The sequence below is a fragment of the Macrobrachium nipponense genome, chromosome 46, assembly GCF_015104395.2.
Source record: "Macrobrachium nipponense isolate FS-2020 chromosome 46, ASM1510439v2, whole genome shotgun sequence".
NCBI classification, from domain to species: Eukaryota; Metazoa; Arthropoda; class Malacostraca; order Decapoda; family Palaemonidae; genus Macrobrachium; species Macrobrachium nipponense.
The window spans coordinates 38,270,872-38,288,209 of NC_061106.1; the positions used below are offsets into that span (position 1 = coordinate 38,270,872).

General features: G+C 37.9%; 1 protein-coding gene across 10 annotated transcripts in view; it reads right to left on the reverse strand.

Annotated features, from left to right (window-relative positions):
* The window catches only part of LOC135214922 (ATP-binding cassette sub-family G member 1-like), a 354,258-nt gene that overhangs the window by 47,549 nt on the left and 289,371 nt on the right, over positions 1 to 17,338 (reverse strand). For 3 of the 10 annotated variants that reach the window (XM_064249399.1, XM_064249398.1, XM_064249397.1), the window contains exon 1: positions 1,250 to 1,545. The exons of 5 other annotated variants lie outside the window; for them this stretch is intronic. The gene's annotated coding sequence lies outside the window, so the exon portion shown is untranslated. Of the gene's footprint in view, positions 1 to 1,249; positions 1,546 to 17,338 lie in introns of those variants that run through there. 2 more of the 10 variants (XM_064249400.1, XM_064249402.1) reach the window with 2 other exon arrangements.

Below are 17,338 nucleotides of genomic sequence, written 5' to 3' on the forward strand. Positions count from 1 at the left end.
AGCGCGTGGAGAGAGAGAGAGAGAGAGAGAGAGAGAGAGAGAGAGAGAGAGAGAGAGAGAGAGAGAGAGAGACTTAACTCTTTCCTTTTCTCAGTAACTCTCTGTATCGAAGAAAATCAGCATTCTTAATCCTTCCCAAAATTATAATGTCCCGGGCCATATATATATATATATATATATATATATATATATATATATATATATATATATATATATATATAATATATATATATATACATATTAGCGCTGGAACTTATAAGTTTATATTTTGTTGTTCACCCCAGCAAACTGTCATTTACGAACCACTGATAATGAACAACTAAAGCACACCCGTCCCGATCCCTCAGTTTCATCAAGAAATAAAGCACGTTACCATTGTACCAAGAACGTGAAATTGCATTACAAAGAGTACCTACTATTTTCAACAATGTCTTCCCTTGATAAGCCTAATAACTTTTCGCCCAGTTACCGTGAAAATGAGTGGGAAAGATTGTAATTTCCACAGCAATTCAGTAAAAGCCACAAAGCGAAGAAGCGCATGCAACAATGCAAGACATTTTGCTAAGACGTCAACTAGCAACTGAAAATAGGCTTTCTTGCAGTCAGTACTTGGTATTGCACAGGCCTTGAAACGAAACAAAAACATGAACTATTCCCTTTCTGGCACAGCTGACTCTTCTCTCACAGGGGTGGAATATACAACTAAACATGGATAAAAAAAGCCAACGTTTGTGAACTATTCTTAACCTAAAAATCGTGAGATTATAGTACATTGAACTATTAAATCCCTTTCTGGCACATGCTGACTATTCCTATCACAGGGGTGGAATATACACTAAACAAACAAGGATAAAAAAGCCAACGTTTGTGAACTATTCTTAACCTAAAAATCGTGAGATTATAGTACATTGAACTATTACATACACATTGTAGAATGTTTTAGCCGGCAAATTCCCCTTCTAATTATAATTCCATTCAAGGTTATTTTGATTTAAATACTGTAGTTGTATGTTGGCTCACACACGATTTCTAGTAGTCTTTAAGCGATATATAATATAGAACACTATACACCTAAGATACTGAGTATAATCGAGATACTGGTATAATCTAGAACACTACACCTAAGATACTGAGAATATATTAATATAATAATAATAATAAAGCCACTGTGAGTCTGCATAAGCACGAAGCAGGCTACTGATTCAACAAGCTACTACTCCAAAACGCCCCTCGACATCGACGCACTTACCAGTCACTTATAAAATCTTGGCACTTCTTAAAAAGCACTACTATATCACACCACACAGTAGGTAATCACTGCTCAAGTTTGTTCGTCTTTTTTATCGATCAACTCATACCCAACAAAATATTTCGTACATTGTTCACGTCATCCCACCCCATAACCCTAAGCAGACCATCACCGGTCTGAGTTGAAACGCGTACTGACGACGAGGCGAACTGTCCACACTATCAGAAGCAGAACACTGTTAAGAGTTAGACGGACGGACTTCGACGCCTGTTGGTCTGTCTCTCTGCCCAATGCCTTTGCCCACATCACAAACCTCGCTGGCGTTACCCTCCCAGTCCCAGCTCCCCTCCACTAACACCTCCTCCTCGCTCTATGTACGTGCTCCCCCGTTCATCCCCTCCTCCTCCTCCTCCAACTCCTCCTTGACGCTCGTGGTCCTGCCCTTAGTACCACCGTCATCAACATGTAAAAGGAATAATAATCGCAAGGACAATGCTTCAGGACTGATGGCACTGCGTCAGCTCGTTCGACCTTTATTGTCTGGCCTTTTGGCAGAATTTATTTTTATTCCGTTCACTTCGCGAATACGAAACTTGTGGCGTCAAAGGACAAAAAATAGTTTGCGTTATCATCACACGATCTACGTAGATGATGCAGCAAGTTCTTGCTCTGTTAACAAATTAAATCAACATGGGGCTATGTTCTCGGTATTACCAATAACATATGTATGTCGTAAGAATTAGTATGTTGCCTATGAATAAAAGCGTACTGTCCAGTTCTAAATTTATTCGGGATTACCAGCTGAATCATAAAGATGAAATAAGAGCAATGTCTTAGCGTTATCGCCCAAGTTGAACGTGATGAAAATGTTATAAATGATTACTTATTAGATTTACATTAAATTGGTTTTAGAAGACGGAAGTAGGTTTTTAATTTTGGATGCAAAAACTGATTGCTTTCGGCAGAAGATAGACGTGAATTAACATGGGTAAAATTAATGTTACTAGAAATGTCTTGGGGAAAATTATGGTAATTTCATTTTCAGAATGAATTGTATTCCATATCCAAGAGCATTTATGATTATTTACACCTGTTTGTTGACGTTTAAGTTTTTTTTTTCCTGTTAAGGCTGCTTCAACTTTTTCTTGCACTAAGCAACCAATCTTTTCTTTGGAAGCTTTGTAAAATAAATACAGCATTCTTGCAACGGAAGATGAGTGACCACGGCACAAACTATGAAGGCAGAATAAAATTGATAAAAATTAAAGATGGAATAAAGAAAGAAGAAGATGGGGTATACCATCTTCCTCACTCCATTTGCCATTAAAATACATCTCCCTTTATTGCTGCGCAACATTACATGTACGAATAGATTGCTATGGAGACATTAAAAGAAAAAAAAAAACTTCGAATGTAAAAAAAAGAAAGTGAAATCTGGTGTCCATAAAAGCTTGGATGTGCGGGAGGCCATGACCTTTCCAGTAGCAATATCACAAACTAACTGGTTTAGAAGCAAAACATCCCAAATATCAAGACTCCTAACGGTGATTAGCAGGAATTTATTAGGGAAAGAAAGGATCTGCTCGAAGGGCAATCACTCCAAAGTGGGTTTTTACACTCGAGCCAGTCACAAGCCCGGATACACAACGATGGCTGAATGTATGAAGCGTTTACAATCCTGACTCATGAAATTCCAAAGAGTTTTGAAGTTTCTAAAAAACCGTTGGCTGTCCGAGCTATGAGAGAGAGAGAGAGAGAGAGAGAGAGAGAGAGAGAGAGAGAGAGAGAGAGAGAGAGAGTACTGGAAGTTCATCCTTTTCGATTTGGTTTAATTTTCTATGAATACAATCAATATCGCACTTTATATTTCTTATATAGAAAAGATTTAGCACTTTTTCAATTGTTTTAATGATACATTTATTACTACATAAATGTATACTTGATTATGAATCCCATCGCAGGAGAACTTTCAAGTTCAGTGTTCAGCCAACGCGAATAACATTCTTACGTGGCGTCTTGAACATTTCCGATCGCCGACAATGATTCAGTAAAACTCATCTCCCGAAACTAGTTTTTAACCAGACAGATGCTGAAGACGACACAGCTGCAGCAAAATAAATATTTACGACACGAAACGAGTGTACGAGAGAAAGAGGGAAGCAGAGAGACATCACCGAATAAGTTGTCTTGCTTTTTGGGAGGGCGAAAGAAGAAAGTACTTTGTCTGTAGGTATGGAGGAGGTAATGAGCAGCAATTATGTATGGGTGGTGGAGGTAAGTTTTGGCAGCCCTAGGTGTGGGGGAGTAGGAGGGAAGAATTAAAGAGAAATGCGCAGCAAACAGCAACACTGAAGGTGAAGAAAAAGAAGAAGAAGAAGAAGAGAGAGAGAGAGAGGAGAGAGGAGGGAGAAAGAGAGAGAGTAGAGAGTTTCATCTTGATAATGAAACTATGGGTGAGAGATCTTGAGAGAGAGAGAGAGAGATAGGGAGAGAAGAAGAGGAGGAGAGAGAGAGAGGAGAGAGAGAGAGTTTCATTCTTGATATAATACTATGGTAGAGAAGAATATTTAGAGAGAGAGAGACATGAAGATAGAGAGAGAGAAGAGAGAAGTAGAGAGACGAGAGAGCTTAGTTTCATCCTTTTCCGAGGAAGAAGAAACCAAGCCTTGTTCTCTTTTCTATAGCTTCAGAATGCTCTTCCTTCCTCAGTCTTCCCTAGTATCCTATACGATCCCATTAACAGGCAGCTCAGTCACACGACGCAAGGCTATAAGGACCATATTATCACATTTCATTGCTTCCATTTAGCCTTTAAAAAAAATTCTGTAGTTATTTGGATTTGCGAAAGCTTTAATTTCATAGCTTGCTTTTATCAATAGGTATTGTCATGTATATTACTGTTACTCCTAGAGATAAAAAGATGTCAAAATACATTTAAGAGAAACACAAGACATTGTACAGGGTGTCCATAAAGTCCCAGTACTATTCTGAGAAATAATTACTAGTAATGGTACTGGGACTTCATGGAAACTTGTATATTCCTTAACAGCTGTGACAAGGAGAACACTTTTTTTTTTCTTCTTCCAAACTATGAATTGTAACTATAAATAAAATAAATAGATAGTGGCCAGCAAGATAGACCAAGTAATTTGGACCGATAGGCAGGCCTCGAATGAAACTTGATTGACGATGAAACCCTATGACATTTCCAGTTATCGAAATGGAGATAAAGAAAAGTATTTTTCCATGAATTTCTTAAAACGATTTTTCTCGGCAGACAATTCACCTTCAAGTATCAGCATGCCTAAGGTTACTACACTGTCGCAACACTGGAATTTCAAGATTTTGGGCGATAATTTTCATGAGATTGGCTGTCATGTTTTATATATTTTTATTTTATCTTTTTTTTTAAATCAAGTAGCTCGGTAGGAAAGTCCATCGCCTAGCATGATACTGCTTGGCGAGCAATCGGAACCCTTCCAACGAACCAAGTCACACAGAATGGCATCTATATACTCTTTTAAATTCCACTGACAGCTCGTTGAAACCGAACTGGTCCTATCTAGTTGTGTGACAAATTTGACTTTCAAACCAGAGGGGCAAGGCAACTTCCTGGTGACAAGGTTCTTTACCAAAAATAAATAGAAAGTGAAAAACACGTGATACAGAGAGAGAGAGAGAGAGAGAGAGAGAGAGAGAGAGAAGAGAGAGAGAGGAGGCGAGGCGCTTTAGTAAAAGGGTCGATGAGAAACACCCCAAGGATTAAACGAGTCTCGGGTGCTAACTGATAAGTACTTGGCATTCACAAAAATGAGACATGTTCGCATTCATTGAGGATCACTTTTACTACGACGGCGGAATAGTCGATCGTGGGTGAGGGGTCGATCGAGTCCAGATCGCAAAATAACGGAACGAGTTGTTGCACCTCTCTGCAAGCAATGAGAACAGATATCGTGACGCTGAATACCTCGTAGGTACGGGAGGATAGGGTACTTCCTCTGTCCCTACAATTAGCTAATGGGGAAAATGCAGGTTTGTAATTGAGGGTGAAGGACACGATGGGTGAGGAGGTGAAGACGGCGGGTGGGTATACCCCTTTCCCAAACCCCCACATGAAGCTCCCCCCCCTCCCGCCCCATCTTCCCAAGGACGAAGACGCGAACAGCTTGGCCACTTAGCCATAAGGGGACAGTAACCAATCAAGTTTTATTATCATCATTATTATTATTATTATTATTGGAAACGACACGAAAAAATCGTGAATCAGAATTATCTGTAGCAATGCTGACTGAAGAGATAATCTGCTGTGAGCTTAAAGGTGGCGTAGCTACACTAAAGCTCTGTTACAGTGCAACACTCTTGGCAGACGACAACGATCGCTTGAGTTGCCAAGTCTTCTTTAGGCTTTGTCTTAGGAGGAGGGACCTTCAACTCATATATCAGTAATTTAAGACAAGATTGAAGTCATTTACACGCTAGACTCCCGTTACGTGAATACAAAACGAACTCAGTCTGTGAAAACCACGTCATTAAAACAGATGAAATGCGAAAAAAATACTTCCATTACGCCGGTTTCTATCAATATCTGTCGCTCGGCCAAAAAGCGATATCCGTTCCTACGAAAAACAATCCACGTATTACGCAAGGCCCCCAGGAGCTCAATAAACCGATAATGGCCGTTACGATTCGTCTCCAGCTTTGTATCCGGCAGTATTTTGTCATTACAAGATTCATTCTCGGCCTCGTATGCGAAACATACAGCGTATATATACTCGTCCTACGTGAAGGAAACATAAGCTCAGAAGAAGCAGCGCCACCAACACCAACGGCACCTGCTGCTGCTCTGCCTACTACGTTATTTTTAGCTCTTCGCGGAGCCCGAAAAAAAGGGGGTCGATATGTTCAACCTGCCTGGTTGTCCACTCAAATGAAAAGTAAACATTGAATAAATGGGTGAAAGAGACCCCAGGATAAAGGCGCAGGAGCAAGCGAGAAAGGGAGAGAGAGAGAGAGAGAAAGGGAGGCGAGTGGGCTGCTGGTGTAATCCTGTGAAAAATATGAGGGAAGGCGATACGCGTAGGATGCTGTTTTTTTCTTCTTCTTCTTCTTTTTTTTGGGTGGGGGCGAGGGCGTTATTTGGAAGGACTTGCCACTTTGACTGACGAAACCCGCAAAGAAATCTCGCACTTGGATGATAAGATCTCCGTCCACAAATGAAATCTCGCATACTATGTAGTCCTCGCCCTTTCACCACTACCACAAATGATCATCCATGCATTGCACGGAATTCCTGGGTTTACATTCCTGAGCGAATCATCTGTGGTCTTAGGCAAAGGCTTAAGAAAACTTATCCTCTTCGGCAATGACATATTTTTACCATAAATAATGTTCAGTGTAATATTAAATGAAATAATAATAATAATCAATAATAATAATAATAAAAATAAATAATAATAATATATGGAAGAAAACAAATCCAGCAGTAATGAAAATGTACATATATTTAAATTTAAAAACTTTAAGGATAGCTTTCGGGAATCTGTTCGGTTCCCCTTGTCAATGATTATCAATCCGATTGATAAGGGGAACCGAACAGATTCCCGAAAGCTATCCTTATAGTTTTAAATTTAAATATATATATATTTACATTACTGTGGATTTGTTTCTCCATTTGAAGACTCGTGCTATTATGAGGATTTTTTAATAACAATAATAATAATCTGAAGCCTCACTTATCCTCTTCGGTAATGAGTTATTTTTACCATAAACAATGTTCAGTATGACAATAATATAATAATAATAATAATGATAATATGTCAGATTTACGACCTTTAATCTCAATCCTTCAAGTTTTACAAAGGAACAGCTTTAACCGAGAGATTTGAATTTCTCGAACACATACTGACAATTGGAATATAAGGTCGATTTTCTAACAACGTTAATTTCTGAAAGCATTTCATATAAAGAAAACTCGCATTTGCGCCTCTTCTTTAAATTTCACATCTCAATATCTGTCTCTAGTGTCTCTTGAAACTGTTAAAATTATTATTATTATTATATAATAGAACAAATTTACATTCACAATGAGTAAGACGTATTCCACGGCAACTTAGTACATCGGATAACAGCGAGCCCTCGTTTTCTATGTAGTGGTACACATGTCCTCATCTAATGATTAACCCCTTTTTTCTATGTAGGGGTACACATGTCCTCATCTAATGTCCTGATGTATCTGCAATATCTTTTTGTGACTCAAAAGACAGCAATGGCCGAAGAGCTAAGACAGAGTGCAGACACACCAACTCCTCCTTATCAGAGATTCCAAAGGGCTCCAGTACACAAGGACTTGCTCTTCACTTTCCGGAACTTATCAAAAGGTTCCTCGAAATTATGACTGGGAATATTTGCATTACTTTTCATCCCCTTAAATAAAAGAACGTGAGTTAGGAAATTATCCTCTACAAATATTTTCAAATGATTTACTGATTATTGCAGTCTTTGTTGTATGTGATTGAATATACATCATTTTTGTCAGGCAGATCTTCATGTTACAAACGGCTCAGCCACCATCAATAAATTTACAGCGTTGGTTGGAAATTTTAAAGGTTATTGGTGGGTGTTGTCGAAAATATTATATCATTTTGGAACTTACAGAAAATCATACTTTCATGTTCTGATCGATGAAACTGACTCATGTGGTAATTTTTTTTTCTTTCTTCTGAACTCGGCCAAATATCAATAACCGAACCTTTAAGGTCACTCAGTGCATGCGACAGATGACTGCGTGAGAGCTATGGACCTATTGCGTCATTCGTTACACAGCTAAGAATCTGAGACGTAGTAAAGTACACCCGCACTAAACACTAATTGCTATCGAAAATTTGTGAACCTCCCCACAGCAGCAATAGGCAAGGCGTAATAGAAGTGATTTCCTTGGTAACCATGAAAATCATTTCATATTGATTTTTCAAAAGAAAATTTAATGGAAAACAACAACAGACGCCTGCCCCATCAATTAATAAAACATATTTAAACAAATGTACTGAACTAATTTCGGTAATTTGTGGAAAAATGAACCACTGTGAAGGGGGCATGGGCTGGTACTGACAATAAAAAACAAGTACTACACTGTTATATTAAATCAGTAACATAACGTACAGCTTATCAAGCTGCATTACTGATAGTATGAGAAGAAATAAAAGAACATTTTTGTGCAACGAGAGATTAATCTTAATACCAAACGTCTACGAGGTTAACACATATATTCTCAAAGAGATTCTTTAGCAGCTAATACGAAGCAAGCTGATGTTATTATTATTATTATTATTATTATTATTATTATTATTATTATTATTATTATTATTATTATTATTTTTTTTATTCAGTTATTCAGAATACGAACCCTACACATATGGAACAAGCTCACAAGGGCCATTGGCTTGCAATTTAAGCTTCCAAAGAATATGGTTTTCAAGAGGAAGCAAGAGAAGTTAAAAGGGAAATACAGAAAGAAGAGATGTCCCTTAGTGAACCCAAAAAATAAATGAATAAATTCATAAAAATGTATTATAATGCAACGAGAACAAACAGCAATTCCACGACTTCTTCAGGCAGGTTGTTCCACGGTCTAGGGGTGCAAGGAATAACGGACCTACCTCTAGAACTGAGGAGTTTGACAGCGAGGCTAAACATTGACTGCACATTGGTGCTTCTGCTGTTCAGCAAATCAGGTTGCTCTCTCGGCAGATAAAAGTGGATCGGGGATCAATTGTGGATGTGAAAGATCTCTGTTGAAATATTATAGAAAATTGACAAACAAGAAACCATCCGTCGATGGTCCAAGTCCCAACTGCTGCCATTATGAAAGAGAAACTACCACCAAGAACCACTCTGTCTCTCTCTCTCTCTCCTCTCTCTCCTTGGTTCTCGTCTCTCTCTCTCTCTCTCTCTCTCTCTCATAATAATAATAACAATGATAATTACGATCATACGAAAAATTTTAATGAGTCACGACAGGGTGCCAACTCATTTAGTCTGCCTAATGAGTGCATACGAGAGAGAGAGAGAGAGAGAGAGAGAGAGAGAGAGAAACTCACTTCCTATTCAGACGATAGAAGCAGTCTTGGTAGTTTGATGAGAAGTCTCATATATCAAATAATGACCATATGATAAATGAGGTTGCTTGATTGATGAGTCAAAGGTCATCAGACGAAAGGAATTATTTATCTAACTGCAGATTGAGACTGGAGAAAATGGAAAACCCAATTCGTCAAAACAATTAATAATATTCTGAGATGTTTGGGTCATGTGTGAAGATTGGGTCAAGACAGGTTGAATAAAAGTTATCATTAAGAAATGTTTGAAAGAAGGAAGATAGTAATACCAAAGTGATGCTAGAGATATGTACTATGTATTCTCTCTCTCTCTCTCTCTCTCTCTCTCTCTCTCTCTCTCTCTCTCTCTCTCTCGTGAACGCCATCATCTCCCACAAGACATTAGGATTATTCCTTAAACCTAGAAGTCAATCGCAATTATTGACATCCTCATTATCCCATGAATCAATGTGAAATAAAAACAGAGCGGCGTAATTAACGTCATTATACGCCATTACCGATAATTATTATTCGGGAACCCGCTCATTATAAGGAAATTGCCGTTGTTTTGTGTCCGTATATCTATAACGTATTTCCTTTTGGCTAAGAAGAAAAATAAAATACATTTCTTTTAGTGAATGCGACAAAAGGTTAGCGTATTAGTGCACTTAAATAACAATGATAACAATGACAATGCCTTTTTGTGTACTAAAAATCCCCAGTTATATAGTAAACAGTATTACTATGTAAAAGACAAAAGACAATACCATTACTTCAGTGGTCTTGGCAATGCTCTTTCTCATATAGCCTCTTTAGTTAATTCACTTATTCTACTATCAGCTTGATAAGCAATGCAACTCATATCCAGTCTCACGATAATGGCAATGTAAACTGTATATCATCTTTATCGTAGTGGATATTTGCTGAAGCCTGGAGTGGTATATACTGCACGATAACGATAACGAACTGGGTAGTCATGACCCGCGAACACCCAACGATTACTGGGATGACCTGATCAACCCAAATTAATGGATCTCCGTTTAAGACACTATACAGCGGAATATCAAGACCTCGGACGCGTGACGGTGAACTATGCATTCATATAATAATAATCGCGTGGTGACGAAATTTCGAGGGGAATTCGTAAAGTTTTGCAATCAAAAGTTTTCTGGATCTTTCTTTTGTTAGTTAAATAATCGCTCAACAGATGGCGTCTATATGGCTTTAGGTGAGGGGGCGGATGGGGGGGAAAGGCTTATCTCCTGTTCAAAAGAGAACGCTAATATACTCCATTCCAGCTGGGTTAATTAACTGGTTGGTGGTAAGTCGTGAACGAAAAACTTTCCTATATATAATTATATATATATATATATATATATATATATATATATATATATATATATTATTAACGGCACTGGTCCCTTAATTTCTCGAATTCCTAACACCTTCTGGATACGCTCGTTAAAACGAAGCCTTAGATCCAGCTTTTTACCACTCAGCCTTTGTACGGGATACACTGAAATGTTTGCCATTCTATCACTGATTGATTGATTTACGACAACTAAAACTGGCATCACAGCATTTAGTAGGTCACTGACTCCGTGCCATTTCATCAACTTTTTATAAAATTGACTCGGGAGCAAATCTTCTTACCGTTTGCGAAACACGCGATTCAGTTTCAATAAAAACAGCGCTATTTATTCGGTGACATTTATCACTGCAAACTTTTCGAAAGGGAGTCGGGACCAGCTTGACATATTCAGCGACTTACGGAAACGTCAAAGGTTCAAGTTGATACAAGAAAATGATTTTCGTATCTATACTTTTTAGAGATAACTTTGTGCAACGTTTCCCGTCAGCAAGCTATGATTTACCTAGTTGTTACTTATGTGCAAACATACACATTCACATAAAACATTGCCATAAAACCGAAAGGTTCATCATAAATTGGATATTACCAAAGACTTATGTATAGTGAGACGGTCCACACTTGACATTTGTTCGCTCCTAACATTATTTATGCGTAACGCTAAAATAAGGAAATTGAGTCACACAATAATTGAAGATAGAGGTTTCGTGCTTTCTAATAATAAAATAGAAGGGTGTCAACGCTACGCGAATTCCGTAATCATAAACTTATTTTATTTATTTTCCAGTGCTCTAGTACCCACGCATTTTGACTTTTTACCCGAATGCTGTTTTTTTGTATACCCAAGCCAAAGTGAATAAGAGTGAATGCCACAAAAACCTTACAAACAAAATCGAGATTAAATACCTTTACTTCCAAAAGTGAAGACATTAATAACAATATCAGCGATAGGTACAATAAGAATAATACAATACCAATAATCACTGCAAAAATTAAGTTAACTAAATTCCTATATTAAACAAGTAAGAAGTTAAGTTTACGCCCATGCTAATATATTTCAGTTCCTGAGACAAAGAATACATGTATATAATTTATTATTTTATTTTTTTACAGGCGAAATGTCGAAAGAATTTCCAGCCTACGAAATACCGCATAGCGCAGTATTTGTGTGGGTTTTATTCCTTATTCACGTTTATTGCATTTCTGTACAAAGTTCAGTAGTACTTTATAAAATCCACTTGGAAGTGCGTGGCTTTTAAAAGCTTTTATTTATCTGACCATTTATTTGTTTGTTTAATTATTCATTTATTTACTTTATCTCACCTTGTTTGTTTGTTTGTATGGTGTTTTTACATTCCATGGAGCCAGTGGTTATTCAGCAACGGGACCAACGGCTTTTACGTGATTTCCAAACCACGGCGAGAGTGAACTTCTATCACCAGAAATACAGATCTCTAACCCCTCAGTGGAATGCCCGAGAATCAAACTCGCAACCAACGAGGTGGCAGGCCAAGACCATACCGATCACGCCACTGAAGCGCTACTTTGTGCTCTTGCAGTTTATTGAAAATGTTATTTAAAGGACCTACTAACAACCCTGACATGCCATTTGCAACTGACAACAGGTATTGATTTAGGAAACAAATGGAAACACACGATTATCCTAGTCATTACTAGTTTTATCCAAGAAAGACTGGTAATGAAGGTGAATAAGATTAAATTGATTCTGTAGAGCTGAGTTCGATATAGTTATAATCGTTAGAGGTAGTTTTATGATTCGCGTTTTATAAGCTTTATATTGCTCTCTTTGGTGGGGAGGTGGGGGGGGGGAGGGAGGGAAGGAAGGTTATCTTGATTCATATAGATTAGAAATGAATGGACATTGGTAACACTATCTGACGATTCTAAACTGTCGAGAATAATTGGTTGCCAATATCCTTATTGCCACTATAAGCAAGTATTTCCACAACACCTCAGGTAGATGTAGATCAACTTCCGTAAGAAAACTAGGCGCTGTTGATATCAATGACACAAACTTCACAAACTTTGTTGTATTGCTGAAAGGGATGTTGTTGATGTCCTCCAAGGATGTGAGCAGCGTCCCGGAATCTCCAACTCCCAGAAAAGAAGAAGAAGAAGAAGAAGAAGAAGAAGAAACATTTCGACGTTGCGACTTTCTTTTTTCTAATAATGGTAATTATGACTTGGCACTCATTCAAAAGAATACCTGCTTTGCTATTTCCGTAATCATTACCTTCTCTCTTTTAAATGGCCCCATTCGTACCTATCCCATGACTTTATTTGTTGCAGCCAAAATCGCGTTTTTTTTTTTTTTTTTTTTTTTTTTTTTTTTTTGGCAGGTTTTCGAATGGTAAGATTCAGTCGACTCGAGAGAGGTGCAGTGCTATTTTAAATAGCCAGGTTTTTCTGTCAAATCTTGTGATTTTTAATTTCTCTTCATTCAAATCAAAGCACATATAATATCTTCTTACTTTCCATAGCGGTCTTCTTGATTTTATTAAAAATAATTAGCATGCAACTTGTACTAACTTAGTAAACATACACTAAAGACTACAACGTATAACCATTCTCTGTCTGCACGATATAATTCTCAAATGATTTTTATCCAATAAAATACCTTGAATCAAAAATTCTGATTTAACATTTTCCAACGCTGCGGATGCAGGCATGACCGAATCCCAGCGCATGCACCATTATTATTCCAAGTGCTTTTGTAAGGAATGAACGAACCGTGCCTTCCGTGACCTTCCTCTGCAGCGAGGTCAAGCCTTCCATCATTCATCGTCCTTTTTTTCCCCAACAATTTTCCAAGAGTCCTGTTCTGGAAAAGGATGATAATCCATACCCAGTCCCGTTGGCCGTCATGGATTAAAAAAAAACAGGAAAAACAGCTAACTGATATAATAATGTGCTGGTCTTCTGAAACCGAGCCAAAACTCTAGAGGTTCATATTCAAACCCTCGTCTTGACCAGTCATTCCAAAAGCAATTCGAAAATTGAGAGCGAGCAACTGCAGGGGAATCGCTGCATGTGTGTATAAGTCTGCGACGGAGGAGAGCTGGCGCCAGCGGTTTAACATCTTGTAATGTGGCACCCATTGGAATTCTGCCAGTAATGGGATGGTCGTTGGAAGCTTAACCTGTTCTCCTGATGCCACGTAGGGGGGCTTATTGACTGGATGCGAGCGGTGGCGAACGAACGAACGAACGCACTCACTCACTTTTGCCCGGTCCAACAATGCGGCATGGAAATTATATAACTGTTTCATACCTTACTTGAAACCATAAGCCGACCCCCCCGCCCAACACCATCTCCACCCACCGGCCCCTATTACCCCTCCCTAACCACCTCCCGTGTTCTACGTTCCCTGACGTCACGAGTCGTGAATTCCAAATTAAGGAATAGATGACGATCTCGTCCGGTGCTACGAAAACCAACCGCAACGTGGCATTACTAACAGAATCCTCGTAATGCACAGCTTACTGTCGCTTTTAGAAATGGACCCAAGCCTCATTCCTCCTCATTTTAAGGGGGATGGGGTGGGGGGGGGGGGGGGGATGAAATGCTCAAACTATACCAGGACCAGCTCTCGTAACTGACGGTTTACGACGAGTGCATGGTATGCATGGAAAATGAGAAATGCTTATTGGAATTATTAAGGGATCGGAAGATACTCCCGTCGGGCAATGAAGGATTTCGACTTTTTATTTCTTTATTATTATTATGTGAATTTATTACCGGGATTAACGTTTGAAATGTATCTGGAGGATGGACAGACAGTTTTCGATTGATATTTGTTGGTGATACAACTTTCGCTGTAGCTGATAGACTACTTAATCATAAATCCACACATCATACACACACACACACACACACACACACACACACACACACACACACACACACACACACACACACACACACACACACACACACACACACACATATATATATATATATATATATATATATATATATATATATATATATATATATATTGTCATCTTGTTGCCAGTTAATGATAAGTGAATAATGTATTAGATTATTTTTGAAACTGTTAATTAGTTAAGAATGGTAACTGCTAGTTTTCTCCTCTCCGGTGTTTGACTTGTTGTACGTTTTTACTAATCCTCTTTTCAAATTCCATATTTGGTGATATCACTGGGAGTGGTCTTCTCCCCCCTCCAACCCCCCGGCTCTTGCTGTCCAGTGGGGATATGGAGGTCTTCGGTGGAGATATGAGCGAGTTGTTTACTGGACCTTGCCTTGAGCGTTATTTGAAAGGATCGTTGATACTGATTTTTGGCCGCTGCACTTGTACTTGGACTGGAGATATTTCACCCCAACATACCTTTTGGATCTCCCAGTCTGCAGCCTCAGGATTTATCCTTAACGCCCTTGGTTCAGTTATAAAGCCAAGGGGACCTCTCTGTCCCAAGGTAAAATTATATACTTATTAAGCTCACGGCAAATGTTCCTCTGCTGTCGGTTTCGGTGAACCGCTTGATACTTGCCAGCCACCTATTGATATTTTTGGATTCAGCGCTGTGATTGCATTAGCATCGGATTATCACCCTGATTTGTCCTCCAGACGTGGAGTTGTACCTTGCCTTGCAAGAGGAGTACTTTAAAACATTCGGAGAAGTTGATAGGAATATTAATGTGTATTTGTTAGGATATTCTTTCTTTTTGCCTTTCTCCTCCTTTCTGGACCCCCTCCTTTTTGTGGTTGAATGTGTTGGTTTCTTTTATTAGTTGTGTATTTGGGATTTGTTTAGTGATTATTTAAGGGTGAGTGTTATTCATAGACTTTTGTATTATAAGAGGTTCAGGTGTAATTTCTGCCTAACGAATTTTGTATTAAATTTAAGTTATTTTTCTGAAGTGTTTATTTTCACCCCTGAATTGATTTTGCACACTGTGGTTTAAGGTTGTGGTACGATTTCACACCTTGTGAATTTCGTATCCTGTTAAGTGAATACAGGAGTAACCTATATTTGATAAGTGTATCGTGTGGTGGTTAACAAGTCATCACAATATATATATATATATATATATATATATATATATATATATATATATATATATATATATGTATATGAAATGACACTGAATAGAAAAAATGCAATAAAATTCTCACTACTTTTGACAGAGAGAGAGAGAGAGAGAGAGAGATACCCAAATTCCGTGACACGACAAAACATACCAAGTTAAATGTTGCTCCTAAGTCCGACCTTTGAAGATTTCACACACCCCACCAACCATCACTAAAGCCGTAAACAAAAAAAAATCTTTCACCCTGTCACTGTTTTCTTACTGCAATGAAGGCCGTTGGTGACAGAATATATGAATTTGGTTAGCACAAATAAACATTCGGATATAGAGGAATTTAAGGTCTTCCATAAATCGAGTCTAATGGTTTGCTTTTGAAACATACGCATTTCGTCTAAATAATTTCAGACCGTAATATTTTGACAACCTGAATTTGAAGTCACGGAATTATCTATAAGTATAAGGTTGATCTGATTTCACTACTGAACTACTTTGATCAGAATACACACACACACACACACAACACACACACCATACATATTATAATATATTATATATAGATATATATATATATATATATATATATGTATGTATGTGTGTGGTGTGTGTGTATGTGTGTGTGAGAGAGAGAGAGAGAGAGAGAGAGAGAGAGAGAGAGAGAGAGAGAGAGAGATAAACACTCAGTGCTCTACACAATGTTTATTCAGCATTATTACGCCAAATAACTAATCTTCTTAAATAATTTATGTATTTTTTTACATAAAACATCAAAACAAATCCGCCTCATTTGGCATTCGGCAGGGTGAAACACATGAGCGAAAATATAAAATTAAGTTTTTCTTTTGGCCGCCTCTGAATACAAATGTCACCCTGCAAGGCCGAGTTTTTTTTTTTCTTTCTTTCTTTCTTTAACAGGATCGGCTCTCCAGTTGGGTGACCATTCACTTATCAAAGAGCTTAAAAAAAACATGTGGAGGTGAAGTCACATGGACGCATTTTTTTTTAACACATTTTAAGCTTCTCGCAGCAATATATATAATTTGAAACTAATGACTAATACTGTCTGGCAAATTTGAAATCGCTCGGGATTATGCTTGAGTGAAATCGCCCTTGGAAGCATAATACGTGAGTCCCATTTATATATATATATAATATATATATATATATATATAGATATATATATATATATATATATATATATATATATCTATATATATATATACATAAATAAAATATATACGTATATATATGTGTGTATGTATATATATGTATACATGTGCGTGTTCCTGTTTTCCTACTGAATAAACAAATTTACACAGTGGGAACCCAGCATTTCAGAATAAATACGAACCGAATTACTCTGTCTGTCGGAGAGAGAATTGCAATAAACACTGAACTGAAAAAGATAAAAAAAAACAGGAGAGAGAGAGAGAGAGAGAGAGAGAGAGAGAGAGAGAGGGGGGAGAGAAGAGAGAGAGAGAGAAGATTTACATAATGATCCAATTACGGAATGGCGTCAAACACATATATGGACGGAAGAGGCCAATGGCAAAC